Source organism: Anticarsia gemmatalis, chromosome 6 (genome assembly GCF_050436995.1).
Source record: "Anticarsia gemmatalis isolate Benzon Research Colony breed Stoneville strain chromosome 6, ilAntGemm2 primary, whole genome shotgun sequence".
NCBI lineage: Eukaryota > Metazoa > Arthropoda > Insecta > Lepidoptera > Erebidae > Anticarsia > Anticarsia gemmatalis.
In genome coordinates this window covers 5,222,744-5,230,796 of record NC_134750.1, presented here as the reverse complement: position 1 = coordinate 5,230,796, position 8,053 = coordinate 5,222,744, and positions in this window count along the sequence as shown.

Genomic DNA, 8,053 nt, shown 5'->3' with positions numbered 1-8,053 from the left:
AAATTAAAAGTAGAGTGAAATATGTATAACTTAACAACTTATCCTTTGGCTTTAAATAACTCAAAACAATGAGTTTATCTAATAGTAATTTTTAGAGATACTGACGCATCCTTTAAATATTGGGTCGGTGAAAGTCTTTTTGCATTATAGTATGTATGAACTTGTAATAAAATCTCTTTGGCTTCAAGAATCACAAGTGAGTACACGGTTCATTAGGTTTCTTCCAATGAGCTCGTGAGGTACTCAAATATCGAGCTTTTTTGTGTAGAGAAAAGATTTTATTACAAGTTCATATATACTATAATGCGAAAAGGCTTTTCCCCGACCTAATACATCAATTTTTTATAGTTGAATTAAACCGACTGTAAACGATGAAACTAGAAACTGGACCAATTCAACTACCCCTATGAAACGCATGTAAAGTGCTAAAGAGCGTAATTGGGTCGGAACTTTTCAGCGATTAGGCAGCTAGTTTAGTGAAATATAAACTGAAATTAAATAGAACTTGCTTGATGTGCCAAAAATAACTAATAAAATTATAATGTACGAAAACTGAGATTTTTGGGTATGAAGTAAGGCTTGCTACACACTTATTGCCAAGCCGAATATGTGCGCAATAAGCTTAAGGCTTATTAAGCCGCTTGGTCGGGCATCAAAACCAAGAGTATGTAAATGAACCCAATCGGCATAAGCCGAACGAGTTACCCCCGGTTTCTGAGGTACATTTAGCAGTAGTTTATCTATTCAATAGCGTTAAAACTCATATAAAAAAACGCTAAATGTACTCAGTAACCGGGGATTAGTCGGGTCGATTTTGTTATTCGATATATTATTATATTGACGAACCTTATATGTGTGTAGCAAGCCTTACTTCAGATTTTTTTATAAATGAAATGATACCATAAATTAATAGCCACACTATCGCAGTAGGTAAGAATATGTAAGTATTAACAGTCGTGAGGATGATGAATGAATAAATATATGTACGATGCTTTACACCGTACATCACATTGCACACAGTCAGCATTTTACGCCGACAAGCAACGATACAATTATTTTATAAATCAGTTTACGTTTACCTACCAATCGGTTCGCGTATACTCACATAACCATTTACTATACCGTTTTAAATTTAGTTAAGTGAATAAACCATTTTAATCTTAGCTCAAATCTTTACTTTATTTATGTATCTATCATTACATAAATCTTCTGTACGGTATAACCATCGCACCGAACAATATAAATAGGACGAATGAAAGTCAAGAAGTTGCCTCTTTGCTTAAAACCACAACCTCTGACATTTTGTTTGTATTTTGTACATGCTTATTTTCAAGCTAATTTAAAGACCAGTCTTGGGCCCAGAGTAATCATAAACCAATGTTGTAAAGCGCTGAATACTAATTATGTAGAGACCACCAAAATTTCTAAAATTACTAACATTTCTAATGAAACTGTTTGAAACTAGGCTTTATGTAATTAGGTTTATAGAATTAAACATACACAAGTAAGTGGCATTCGCAATTGTATAACTTTATTCGAATACTAGCTGACCCGCGCAACTTCGCTTGCGTCACATGAGAGAGAATGGGTCATAATTTTCCCCGTTTTTGTAACATTTTGTACTGGTACTCTGCTCCTACTAGTCGTAGCGTGATGATATATACCTTACTCGATAAATGGGCTATCCAACACTGAAAGAATTTTTCAAATCGGACCTGTAGTTCCTGAGCGCGTTCAAACAAACAAACAAATAAACAAACAAACTCTTCAGCTTTATAATATTAGTATAGATGAGCAAAATGATCTTTAAGAAATCTCGAAATGTCCTTATATAAATAAGAATCGGATTCCAGTCTGATGTCCAGATGTAGCTGAATACAGCACATTTTACATGAGCAACTGCCAATCGTACCTCCACAATCCAGTTAACAGGGTACCTCTCGGTACAACTAGTTGTTTGACTTTCTACCTTCTGACTGCTGGTAATAGCTGCCTTTGTAAATTAAGGCCGGGACCCGCAACTTAACGTTGCTTTCGAAACACGAAGGAACTCGGTATGTATCATATGGTCACCCATCCACGACCAATCTTGTCAAGCGGAACTTATGATCTGATATTTCGATCTACACGGCTAATGGTTCTTAGCTTCTCCAATTATGCTCGTAACTGCACATATTTTTACTGCTTCCGTGGCGCAGTGGTTTAGGTCACCACGCCAATACCACTGCGTCGGGAGATCGTGGGTTTGATTCCCACACGGTGCAATTATTTGTGCGATCCACAATAATTGTTTCGGGTCTGGTTGTGTTTTGGGTCCGTTGTTTGTATGTTTGTAAAAGTCCCCGCGACACAAGAGCAATTCTTACTGCGGGAGTTGTCTTTTCTTAAAGATAAATAAAAAAAGATAAATTTATTACGAAAAAGAATTTAATAAGTAACATACATTTGAGTTACGTTTTCTGTTGTATCTTACTCAAATAAATTAGTTTATATGAGGAAGGCTTGTATCCATAGCAACTGTATTATTATCATACATTACATTTATTGCTTTGGGCGCTAACGTGAAATCCGGGAGAATAGTCGTTAGTTCTATATTGGAGTGGAAAGAGCGGTAGTTTAGCCACCCTGACGTATTTTGAACATTAAAAATAATGTATGTTTATCCATACTAATATTATAAATGCGAAAGTAACTCTGTCTGTTTGTCTGCTACTCAATCACGCCTAAACTACTGAACCAATTTGCATGAAATTTGGTATGGAGATATTTTGAAACCCGATCATATATATCTATATATCATCACGCTACGACCAAAAGGAGCAGAGTACCAGTAATTAATGTTACAAAAACGGGGAAAAATTTCACCCATTCTCTCTTATTGGACGCAAGCGAAGTTGCGCGGGTCAGCTAGTAATATATATATATACTCGTATAAACCATAGAAATATTACAATACCTACATATGACGCGCCTGTTATGTACAGAGGTAAACGCAATACAACCTTTTGAAATTAACAATAAGGTGCAGCGCAGACGGCACACTTTTTGTGCGATCGAGTCTGTGTACTAATGTGGTAAAGTCTATTAGAAACTTAAACTTACCGTATTTTGTTTTTTCTTTAGACTCAGACATGTCCAAACAGGAGCGGAATAAACAATACAGCACACTTCAACCCACATTTTTCTTTTTTTTTTTTTAAATAAGTTAATTTTGAATTATGTTATAGTTACATGAATTCTTTTCTTTTTTTTTTTCTTTTTTTTAAAAGACAACTCCCGCACTAAGAATCGCTCTTGTGTTGCGGGGACTTTTACAAACATACAAGCAACGGACACAAAGCACAACCAGACCCGAAACAATTATTTGTGGATCGCACAAATAATTGTCCCGTGTGGGAATCGAACCCACGACCTCCTGACGCAATGGTTGCGGCGTGGTGACCTAAACCACTGCGCCACGGAGGCAGTCTTTTTAAATGTCTTTCTATTTTCACAGACTAAAAAGTGCGTCACGGATAGTCTGTCGTCTGCGCTGCACCTTATGATTGTTGATGAGCATGGTCCGTGATCATAGTCCACCTAATTACCAACTGTTTAAATTTCGAGACCTTTACCAAGAGATTAGATAGTAATGACAAACGAATAATATAAATACCTGTGCAGGAAACATGCCAAAAGTATTGCTCCCACAGGAACACCTTGACGGATAGGGAAAAAGATCGATTGAATTGTGAATGGGTAAAGGCGGACCAAAACCCAATATAAAAGTTTGGAATTTGCATTTCCTTTAAGCTTTAAATGAATTTTATTTAGAGCAACCGGATTCCGTACTGATATTCAGACTGACGAATAGATTTATTGGAAAATTTTCAGCACTTTATGTTGTATGTTATAAAATACTAGGAATTTTGATAATCCCTTTAAGTACACAGCTCAAAGGCTTATAGGCAACTTGGGACCGCGAACTCTATAACTCTGCTGAAACATCGAACAAATCATGGTGAATAATAAAATTTTCGGAAACATGCATGCACGTGTTAATTTCTGTGCAATATTCAAAATCCTACTAATTTGATAAATGTGTAAGTTTTAGAAATTGTGAGTCGTATATTATAATTGATGGTCTTCACGCTATTGATGGGTTTGAACCTGTAACCCCGCGATCGTAAGTTCTATAATATGGACCACCACGCACCAATTAAATTGAAGTGCAATTTCTTTGCTAGTCATCTAAAAGTCATTAAATACCATGCAATTACGTGGAAAATTTTAGGATGCCTTTCTACATAATTGAATTGCACAAAATGACTTTTTAAATACGGCAATAACATTTGTTTAACACAAAATTACAAATAATTGGATTGATCCCAATGACTTTTTAAGTAAGTTGCTTGTTTATTTATCGTCATCCTTCAATTATTCAACAACGCTGAAAACTTTAGGTATACATTTCACTTTTTCCGTAGTTTTAAGCGCGATTTTCTCCGTTGTATCGAGTGCCGGAAGTTTCACATTTAAAATGTACTGCAAAAATAGTTCTTATGGCTCGCGCTAGAGGAGTTCATTAGATTTTCATACCAAACTTCTCGATAGGTATGCGTCGATAGTGGCTTGCGTATAGAATCGAGCTACAGTAATTTTCATACAAGGAAGCAGTTTCCGGACAGAGACCTAATAAACTGGTTATAAAAGTCTCACAAAAAAGTAAAAATCATAATAATATTAAAAAGCGATTGTGATGAATATTTATCTTTTCGAAAATCAAATTACAAACCCGGCGGGCGCAATGCAAAACTCTGTCAGCACCTAAACAACTTGTTTCTATGTAAATGAATTCACACGTTTATTAGGCAATGCTACATGTCGTTTCCATTTATTTTTACATTTACATTTTATTGCAAGCTTTTATTTATCTTATACATTTGTATGTTATCATTGTGTTTATTTTTAAAAATTCCCAGAAAAGAAAATATAAAACACGTTAGGTACTTATTTCAATGTTGTGTGAATGTTAGAACGTCACGCTATAACCATAGCATGTCTGTAGTTTCTAAAAGCAGACGTGAAAAATAAAAGACTAATTTCAGTTAACATATTGCGAGTTGCACCTTGAGATCAACGGTACATTGGAGCTATGAGTTGCGGCCCAAAACGCGACCACTAGTACTAACCACTAGACCACAAATGTAACCACCATTCGCAGCCATTAGTGACTTAGGGTAGCCGCTCAAAAACAACTACAAAACGCCGCCACAAGCATATTACGTCGATCTGTAGCATATGGCGTAAGCGGCGTGTAGTCGGTTGCCCGGATGGCCCGCCGAGAATTAGTCGACTATTGTGGCGGAGTGTGCACAAGCAATGATAGCGACAAAACGCAGTCATAAAAAGCGAGCTTGAATGCGACAATTTGTAGCTTGGTTTGCCCGCATACTATAAAAAATGTTTGAAAATAATCGTTTGCATATTGTGGAAGTGTTTAGTGGTGACAACTAGTGGTTCAGTGTGCTGACGGCTTTATAAGATCTCTGAATATTTCTCTGTTTAACGTTGTTGTCAAAAGCTGCACGTCTAGGCTTCTATCTCGGAGCACTCCGTGTCTCAAAGCGCAGAAACTAATTTGTGTCTATGACTGTCGTGTCTCAGGACCGACGGAAGGTGAGGACAGATGCGGGTGTTTTGTTTTACAAAGGTATACACTTTGAGAAATTGGAGACCTGCCTGGCATGACGTATAGTATCCATGAAGAGTACGTACGTACAGCAGGGTGAATTCCAATCACTAGAGGTTATTTTTCATAGTCAACCGAGAAGCTATCGAGAAATTCTTCTTCAACAAGAACTATTTTGGCAATTTGTCTGATGATGGCTACTCGATAACATCGAGTGTGGCAAAAAGAGTTACAAATTATTTTAGCTGTACCCCGATTCTCTACCACTATCGAGTCCACAACCGGCTAGGTGTCCAATTATTTTGTGTGAAAATGATCAGCGCCTCTAGCGGGTGCCATAGGAACAATTTTTGTGAACATTAAAAATCTGGATACTTGTTTGTATCGACTATACACAAACACGCTACTGAATATCTTTCTGAATTTTAACAAATTAGTAGTATCTACCATCCCGCAGTTACGCCTAAATTCCGGGAAAAGTGTTAAGCTCATAAAATTCAGTTAGCATTTGTAATATAATCTATTTTAACAACAATTCAGTGCAAACAATAACGCTAAAACAATAATAAATTTTACTGAATAATCCACGGAAATTACTCTTAATCACATTTACTGTGAAACAAATACAGTGGTCATAATTCGTATAATTTTATAGTATCACTAGCGGCCAGTCCCGGCTTCGCCCGTATTATAATTTCCTTAGACAACTTATTCTCCCAAATGTCCACGTATGTACCTACTGCACAAGATCCAATTATTCAAAAATATTATAAATAATTTTCCCCGCTTTTGTAATATTTTTTACTCTGCTCCTATTGGCCGTAGCATGATAATATATCATACTATCTATCTATCTAACACTGAAATATTTTTTTCGAATCGGACCAGTAGTTCCTGAGATAAGCGCGTTCAAACTAACAAACAAAAAACCCTTCAGCTCTATAATATTAGTATAGATTAGAATTGTCATTTTATGTGAATTAAATTAACTGTATATATCAATAAGAGTTTTATTTTAAACAGCGAAACTCCTGCTCTTTTTATATACAAGTTCAAAAACTAAAAGTACATGGATACAATAATTAAAACCTTACAAAAGTTAAAATTACTGCTATGAAACGTGCATATCAAAAAGGATTTAAAAACATCGTTATTGTTGTTTTAGAAGACAAATATGATGTAGGTACTAATCTCTAATCCTGCTGATTTATTTGCATATTTTAAAAGCATGTCTAAAATTGAGAAGCAATATTTAACTGTTTCGTTGAAAACAACCTCAATAATATCGCTTCACCGTTTAATGAAGTACCGCAGAGGAGATTAAAACTGTGCAAATTAACGCGCCACGTGGAAACTGAGACACGTTCGGTTCTATATTGATATAATCCGATTTTGTTCACATCTAGTAACAGTACCTCGATTCTATACCACTATCAACAACCGGAGGTATGAAGTTTTTTTATGAAAACTAATCATTTATTGTGGGTATGCAAAGACCCCAACCGGCACTTGGCCAGCTTGGTGGACTCAAGGCCTAACCCCTCCCCCTCGTTTGAGAGGAGACACATACCCTGCAGTTGGTTAAAAATCAACGCCTCTAGTGCACGTATTCGATAGCACTGATTGCAGAAAATCGCACTACAGCGCCTCTAACGAGCGCCATAGGAACTATTTTTGCAGTACATTTTAAATGTCAAATTGTCGATATTCGATAGCACCGTCTGTAGATCGTACACATGTATAAGTATTTAAAATATGCAACGATATGCCAATAGACTCACTAACACGCGCAGCTCTGCCTGCTTGAGATTTACTTTCTATTTTGCTGTTTAGGTCTTTTTAAGTTGCTTTTGTGGATCCTAAGTTTTCAAATATTCGTATACTATAATTTTAACTCGAAAGCGGAACATATAGACAGTCTTTCGAATATTTCATATAAGTTATTCGATAGAAATCTGTTCGATCCCTAATTTGTATGCAGAGTGCGTTAAAGTTGAGCCAACAAAATAACAACGTAGTTATACTTTAGGGATATGAAAGAATATCAGTGCGGTGGCATTATCTGGGATAAGGAAGCGTTTCCATATATCCGGATTTGGGTAACGAAAGCGTACAATTGAATGTCTACACGACGTATACATAACGTGTCAGAAAGTTTTTGGCAAACGATATATTACCAGAGTGAATTTATTATGAAGGATAATGTCAAAGAAAATTCAATCACGCGGAGGCTAAGTTGATCGACTGAGTTTTGTAACAAGCGCGTTTTTTTTACGCTATAGCGGCGTTCGTAAAGTTTTCATACCTTTGACGATAACTAGCCAGTTGTAGATAGACAATTGATCTTAAAAATCGCCACTCTCTAATAACTAAGCTAAACAC